Source organism: Suricata suricatta, chromosome 4 (genome assembly GCF_006229205.1).
Source record: "Suricata suricatta isolate VVHF042 chromosome 4, meerkat_22Aug2017_6uvM2_HiC, whole genome shotgun sequence".
Classification (NCBI taxonomy): Eukaryota; Metazoa; Chordata; class Mammalia; order Carnivora; family Herpestidae; genus Suricata; species Suricata suricatta.
The window spans coordinates 159,966,747-159,975,033 of record NC_043703.1 but is presented as its reverse complement, the minus strand read 5'-3'; the positions used below and the strand labels follow the sequence as shown (position 1 = coordinate 159,975,033).

The 8,287-nt window shown below is 51.2% G+C and overlaps 1 long non-coding RNA gene across 1 annotated transcript; it reads left to right on the top strand.

Moving 5' to 3' along the window:
* Nucleotides 1-254: 254 nt before the first annotated feature.
* Nucleotides 255-992, top strand: LOC115289278. Its single transcript, XR_003907530.1, has 2 exons — nt 255-334; nt 756-992. It is a non-coding gene; the product is annotated as an uncharacterized LOC115289278 (long non-coding RNA).
* The last annotated feature ends 7,295 nt before the right edge of the window (nt 993-8,287 follow it).

The window sequence follows — 8,287 nt, the reverse complement described above, 5'->3', positions numbered from 1 at the left end:
ACAGTGAAGTGAGTGAGCCTGGAACGCACCGACAGGGCCAGGGAAGGCCACGCGTGAGGAGCGAGGCACCTCTGTTCTAGTCCCCCGAGCCACCCACCTCACAGAGCTGACGCAGGGCTGACCGTCTCCCGCCCCGGAACCCAGATGCACCAAGCGTGAAAATGGAAGGGCTTATTTCTATCACCAGTCACGACCCCCAGCAAACGTAATAATCGATGACTTGACATTTGTGCAGCTTGCGTGCACCGCTGGGGGGAAGGCTGGAGTGTGCGGCCAGAGCCGCCCACAATCGAGATGCTGCGGGAAGGAGGAGGTGCTGGAGACTGACTGAGGGGTAAGTAGAGGTTGCAAGGGCTTTATTATTCCAATGAGGTAAGAGTTGGCTTGTGAGTTGGCAACTGAAAAGTGGAGAGACAGGGATGTGAGCTCAGAGGATCCACGGGAGAAGCAGCAAAACTCCCCCTGCAGGACAGAGCGGGCGGCCGCATCCCTGAGGGCCCCTCCCACACAATGGCCACCCTCTGAGAATTCCCAAGAGCAAGTCCAGAGCAGCCATTACGCTTCCTCACAGCCACGACATGATTACAGCTCTGGGGACCCAGTTCAGAGTGGGTGTCCCGGGGGTGGGCGGGGCCCTCGTCGGAGGGAGTGCGGATGCGCCATTATGTTCCATTCGGATAAACCAAAAGTGTGCCGCAGAATAACATCATGGCAACACGGTACAATTATGTGTTTGATATTTTCTAATAACCCAGGCAGATCAGTGGAGCATATTTTCTCCTTGGGGGCCTCGAAGATCCAGAAGGCAGACAGAGAAGACTAGCATCTTATCCGCGACTCTTCATGGACACATCGAAGATCTACGCTTGGTTCTTCATTAATGGAACCAAGTAAAAGTTTGGTTAAACTTGATCTCCCTGCCACGTTAGGCCAGGAAGTCTGGGATTTCTGCAAATAGGCTGAGTAAGGCCAAGTAAAGATCAGTATTTCTATCCTCAGAATCCATGACCATTTTGTCAATAAACAGTGTGGGGGGGGTGCAATCCCTGGATCCCTGTGCTCAGACACAGTAGCACCTCACACCTCTTGTCCAACTGGAGGCCGCCTTGGCCTGTAAGTGGGCCAACCGGCCCCAGTGTCCCGTGTGACCCACAGAGGGATCTGAGAAGAGATGAGTGCCTGGGTCTTGGGACATGTGGCATTTCAGAAGGACAACGGAGCACGAAGGTCCTGGGAGCAAGGGGAAGAGCAGGGACACGTACGATGGCAGCACCGACCCTGCACTTCTGTACAGTGGGTGTGACGGTGTGCGCCAGGGGTCTGGTGCCCAGGGAGCGCGCACCGCACACTCAGCCCTGTGCAGCCCCTTCCCAGACTCGGGACGGTCTGAGCCCCTGCGGGCCCTCGCCTGCTCAGGCCTCTGCTGAGACGTGTCCCTGCAGGAGGCCCCCAGGTCCCTCGGGAGGTTAGTCTCGGTGATAAGCGGGAGAGAAGTCCCCAGGGAGGGGCCAGCTGGGACGGGGCCGGTGGTGAGATGCCACCTTGTCAACACTCAGTAAGTAACACCTTTTCAAAGGACATTAGTGTTCCTCAGTGACAGACAGTGTTAGGAGACTGATGACCTACATATTGGGGTAATAATGACACCTCTCCCACTAAAGTGTGGAAGGTTACAAGATAGTCTTTAAAAATTTTTTAAATGTGTGTGTGTTTATTTATTTATTTACTTATGGATAAAAATGCTTACTGCCATCCATGAGTACAGTAGGCCACTTGTTTGAAATATTTTTACTTGGGTTCTGAAACAGAGATGATCAACCGTTATTTTTTTGTAGCAGAAATGCTTCTTCCACACAGTACCTTGCTCAGAAGCTCCATATAGAAAACAGATAGGAGTCCCTGTGTTTATTTTGGGGAGAGACAGAGCATGAATGCGAGAGGGGCAGAGAGAGAGGGAGATGCAGAATCCAAAGCAGACTCCAGGCTCCCAGCTGTCAGCACAGAGCTTGACCTGGGGCTCAAACTCACAAATGGTGAGATCATGACCTGAGCTGAAGTCGGACGCTTAACCAACTGAGCCCCCCAGGCCCCTCCAAGGTTACAAGATAGTCTGAAATCCACCTGGCACGGGCCTGAAAGGGAACTCCTTCCCTGCCCAGAGGGACACCATGGACATAGAAAAGTTTAATTTTTCTGATGCCCTTTAAGGGCTGGGGTTGACTTGTTCTCCTCTTGGGCTGTTGGGAGGGGGAGGGTGCGGGGAACACTTGGGCCCTGGTTTCTGGTGACACACGGGCCCGGTGGGTAGGGGCACAGGCAGAAGAGGCCGGCTGTGGGGCTCTCTGACCGGGTCTGTGGTGCCTGACAAGGCCGCACAAGGAGTAAGAACAAGGTGAGGACGTGAAGGAAGAGATCAAGGGAAGAGAAGCTGCAGGGATCAGCAGAGACGGTTTGGAGGAATTTCTCATGAATGACAGAAACCACTATGATTCCAGCAAATGGGTTCATTCATGGTATTGGAGACTCAGCAAAGGTCTGGAAGTCTGCTGAGTGGGACACGGGGGACAAGGCAGACCAGCGTGGCAGTGTGTCCCGGAGATCATGGTTCATTCGGAAGACTCAGACAGGACTTCTGGACGTTCCGCCTGGGCTGCCTGAGCACAGCCAGGCAGACCTCATTAGTTCGCTACTCTGAAAAAAAATGGGTGGTTGATTCCCAGGAGTGCCATAAAATCTGCAGCAGATAAACCGTTTTTTTCTTGCTGCTGGATCATTTCTGCATTTCTTCGAAATTTGCCTGTGATTTTCAAGCGTGGGGCCAGTTTCAAGTCTAGCATAGACCTTAGTATTCAAAGCCCGTGTGACCCAGGCCGCCTCCAGCTGCTCACCCCACACCGCCACCACAAGACCCCAGGAGTGTCTCCTTAAGATATTAGTGAGTCAGGACGGGTGAGGCATTGTTCCGTCTTCATTTTATTTACTTATTTTTTAATGATATTTAAAAAAATTTTTAATGTATTTTATTTATTTTTGAGAGACAGAGAGACAGTACGAGCAGAGGAGTGTCAGAGAGAGAGAGGGAGACACAGAACCGGAAGCAGGCTCCAGGCTCTGAGCTGTCAGCACAGAGCCTGATGCGGGGCTCGAATCCAAGGACAGTGAGATCATGACCTGAGCCGAAGCCAGACGCTTAACCGACTGAGCCACCCAGGCGCCTCTCTGTCTTGAGTTTAAAAGTATGTGCTTCAAAACAGGGAGGGGGACAAAACATAAGAGGCTCTTAAATATGGAGAACAAACAGAGGGTTCCTGGAAGGGGTGTGGGAGGGGCATTAAGCAATCTACTCCTGAAATCATTGTTGCACTGTATGAACTGTATGCACTTGGATGTGAATTAAAAAAAAATAAATTAAAAGTATGTGCTTCATGAGGGCTTTCTCATCTCTCGAAGAGCTCCAAAATGGCAGATTAAATGAAATATATGTTTTGTAGCAAAGATTCTACTTTCCAGAGTTTTGGAAACTTGAATATTTCCAGCTAAATTAGAGATATGTTGAATCCAGTGGAGTGTGGGATGACCGGGTGGAAGTGACCTGGCAAAATAACTTAACCCATTTCCAATACCCAAGAAAGATAAAACAATTCTCAAACTATTGCCTGAGATCTGTTGGAACCGATGGTTCTGACAGTCACAAGGTGTTTATCCTAAGTATTCAGGAATCTTTTCTTTGGCTGTATTTTATTTTCCATTCCCTATGGTGATGAGCAGATATTGATTAGGATACACTGGTCCACACACATAATCCCAGTTTTTTAAAGTTTTTGGCAAATGTCAAAGCAAAGAATAACATGAAAGGTTCTGTAAGAAATGTGTTCCTATGGTTATGCTCATACACTTTCCCTTATTTAAAAAAGAAAAAAGCAGCTGGCCTTCTGGAGTTACTGTATTTCCAAACTCACATAATTTTCGAATCCTGTAAAGAAGTTTTAGGGGCGCTTGGGTGGCTCAGTTGGGTGAGCAGCCAACTTTGGCTCAGGTCATTTTCCCAGTTGGTGATTTCGAGCCCCATGTCAGGCTCTATGCTGACAGCTCAGAGCCTGGATCCTGCTTTGGATTCTGTGTCTCCCTCTCTCTCTGCCCCTCCCCTACTCACGCTCTGTCTCTCTGTCTCTAAAAAAGTAAATAAATGTTAAAAAATTTTTTTAAGTTTTAAATTGAAATATGTCAATATACATTCCCATATGCATGTAGGACTCCATGGTAATTAAATCATCCACTCAATAAACAAATACTGGCAACTCCCATAGGACAGGCGCCACGCTGGGTGCTAAGATGACTCTCCTTGCCAGACACGACAGAGGGTGCCGTTTCCAAGGAAGGATAATAGACCTGAAATTAGACAATTTGCGTGGCCTAAGCTGCATGACTCAAGCGTTGTAAGCCTGGGTCTTCAGGAGGCAGTAACAACAGCTCCGTGGAACAGCGCTGGAGAGAGATGGTAATAATCGCAGGCGGTGGCACGAGGCTGAAAATTTGCATGACCACCAGGGGCTGGGCGTCCCCCTGCAGATCCTGGCACGGCTGCCTTCCTCTCGATGGTTGTGACACTTCGTTATCGGCCCTGGAAGAGCATAACGTAGCGAGGCTTCCCAGAGTCCAACATGCCTTTTTTTTTTTTTTTAATTAAAAATTGTCTTTTATCTGTAGGACTTTTTGACCCTGAGAAACAAAAACATCACATCAGCCCTTTCTGCAAGAGATCTAAACGTACATACTCCTGGTCTTCGTATGTCTTTTTGTTCCCATCTAAAACAGCAGAATGAAAATTTTGCTATGAAATGGAATGAGAGTGAGCCAGAGCCACTAGCAAATGTGAAGAAGAAATAATCCCTGGGTGAGATTCTGAATGTCCGAAGAGGGTAAAAAATACATGGGTGGACCCTGAAGAGAACGGTAGGAGCAGGGCCGTCTGTGTTTGTCACACAGAAGAGGAGGAGTGAGGGTCTCAGTGGTGTGGCCGTGGGATCATGACAGGGAGGGACGTGAGAGGGAGGAGGAGCCATCTCGGGCAGGAGGATCGTGTCTTAGGTGTTTGAAATTAATTTTCAAGACCAAGTGGCCTGTACCTCATTCTTTTGGACGTTTCCCCCCAAAGTACTTCCAATGTCTACGTCCAGCCCTAAGAATCTGAGTGCACATCACACGACAATCCCTCAAACATTTTTTTACTTTAAAAAATTGCCTGAATCTAGTATATTCTTTAAAATTTTTTTTTAAATGTTTAGTCTTGAGAGAAAGACAGAGACAGAGTGTGAGCCAGGGGAGGGACAGAGAGAGGAGACACAGAATCCAAAACAGGCTTCAGACTCCCAGTTATCAGCACAGAGCCTGATGTGGGGCTCAAACCCATGAACCACGAGATCATGACCTGAGCTGAAGTCAGATGCTTAACCTGCTGAGCCACCCACGTGCCCTGAATCTAGTACATTCTATATAGAGTTGTGTGAGTAACCATGTGTGTGTATATATACCTTAACTTCAAATTAATGCCATTGTATTTCCCCAAAATTAAAGTAAAATAAACTCTTAATGAAGTTGCACCGCACATGCCTGCCGTTCGAAGTGCCTCCCAGGACGATGTGTGCTGTCCTCATGGAAGGAGAGCACAGACACCTGGAGAGGTGATGCCAGTTCATGTGGGAGCGAAGACTGCAGAGAGAGCCACGGGCCCATGTGCAGAGGGAAAAAGGGAAAAGAGCAGCACGCTGGAGGAGGAGAGAGCCGCCATGCCACAGACTGTGGGGATCAACCCGGAGAGCTCAGGGAGAGGCTGGCTGTCTGAGTGCTGCTGGATGGGAGGAGGAAGGCCCAGTGATGGTACAAAAGGTGGACATGATCCAGAAGAATGAGGATGCATGCTCTACACTGTGTCATCTGCACATTCATGTTGAAAGCCCAGCCCCCCATGGTTCGGAAGGTATCTGGAGGCGGGGCCTCAGGGAGGCCATTAGGCCATGAGGGTGGACCTCCCAGAATGCCATCGTGCCCTTGGAAGGAGAGACACAAGAGAGCTTGCTTCCTCTCCCTGCCACGTGAGGACACAGTGTGAAGGCCGTGGTCTGTGAACCACTAAGAGAGCCTCCAACAGAAATCAGACCTGTCATCACCTGGATCTTGGACCTCCAGCCTCCAGCGCTGCGAGAAATAAAAGTCTGTTAAGCTCTCCGGCCTGTGGGATTTTGTAACAGTGGCACAAGCAGATGTAGAAGGACCTGGCGGTGGGGCTCACCATCGGCAGAGTGGACGCAAGGCTGGGTGGGAGGCGATAGAGCAAACATTTGTTTGAGACATTTGCCTTCCGAGTTCAGGGGAGTGGGCATGAGGCACGTGGGGGTGGAGGGGACGAGGCAGGACAGCACCATCCATCCACCTGTGTCCTCCACATTCAGCGCCTTGCCTGGAGCACGACCGTTGCTCAATGTCTGCTGTGTGGGGAGCCGCCATGATGCCTACCTCCTGTTGCTCATGCCTCTGCGTAATCCCTCCCCATGAGTCTGGGCAGGGCTGACCTGCTTCAGATGAATCTAACATGGAGAAGTGATGGCATGTCACTCTGAAAATATAGTTATAAAGAGAATGGCGTTCACCTTCCGTCTTGCACACCCCCCTGCCCTGGGAAGCTCACTCCGGGAGAAGCAAGCTACCGTGTTGTCAGCAACAGTATGGGGATGCCCACATGGCAAAGAATTGCTGTCTCTGGTCAGTGACCAGTGAAATCCGAGGCCTGTCCACAGCACAAGGGTGGGCTTGAGCCTCGGGTCAGTGACAGTCCTGTGAGAGCCTGAGCCAGGGCCGCCCAGCCAAGCCATTCTCAGAGCCCTGACCGCACAGACTGTGAGACAACAGTGCTTGGTGTGCTCACACGTGAGGTTTGGGGCGATGGATAACGAATACAGACAAGGCCCAGTGATGGCACAGGCAAGGCGCTGAATGTGGAGGACACAGGTAACTGTGTTGTCTAAATCTGTGTACTTGTCCTAACACTCAAGTCCCCGCTGGCTCAGACTGAAAAGAGCTCCAGGGGCCCTCCCGCCAGGTGTCCCCAGACAGCCCCTCGCCCCTCTCACTGGTTGCGGTGTCCCCGCCACCCTCTGGCGCTGAGTCCCAGAGAGGCCCCAGGGAGACAGCTTCTTTGCAGCTAGAGTCCAGAATGTGCACAACTACACATTCAGGAGATGGAGGGGCTGAGAAGGGATGGCATACCGGCTGCCTGCAGCCCTCGCCGCTCGCAGGGTAAGCCCAACCCGGGCTCTGCCCTCAGAGCCCACGCTCAGCCCACTAGGCAGTAAGGATTCCACTTGCTCACCGTGCAGGGCACGGCGGGCCAGCTGAGCCCCAGACAGCAGCCTCGGCCCCCACAGCCCCTGGCCAGACCCGGTCACAGGGATGTGGCCTCAGCTGCACCCCAACATTGCAGAGCTGTGGGCCTTCTGATGTGAAAGACGACAGTCTCTCCAGCGTGTGGAGCTCATTCAGCCAGGGGGCTCTGCGCCCAAACTGGCAGGCGGCTTCATGGATTCAACTGCCCTGATTGCATGGTGAAACTCTGACCCCCTAGAGGCTGGGTTTGGGCCAGTTGCCATGACAACTGCCTCACAGACCCCGAACCGGTGGGCACTAACTCTCTCTCCATGTGAGCTTATGGACATCACTGCCTTCCCTGCCTCCCTGGCCAAGGTCAACCTAATGAGTCCAAAGAGTATTCACTGATCAGTTATTGTGGGGAGCAGGGGGTGGGCATTTCTGCTCTGCCTCTTAGAGACCCTGCCTCTCTCTTTCCCCGCAGCCTTTGGCATTTCCCAGGCAGCCCTTTGCTCCACGTTGCCTTCCCTATCTTGCAAGGAAAGCCTTGGAAGATCTCCACTTCCCAATTCCAAACAACACAAAGATGAATGAGACACTTTCCCTGGCCATGCCCAGGGTTATGGAAAGCTTAAGAAGAAATAATTAACTTTGCCTTAGAAGGTGGTTGTGGGGTGGATGGGTTAAAGGGACACTATACCCAAGATATGGGTGGAGCCTCAGCTCTGAAGGCTAGGAGACAATATTCCCAAAAGAGAAGCTGAAAACATGACAGTCAAGACAGGGGCTGCCACACGGAGTGGAGCAAAGGCACGGAAAGGCAGGTGCAGTGAAGGGCAACCTTGATCGTGCCCAGATACAGGGATAAGAACTCAAGAGAACCAGCAGAGAGGGATGGCTGTGGAGGGCATCACAGCTGTTAGCT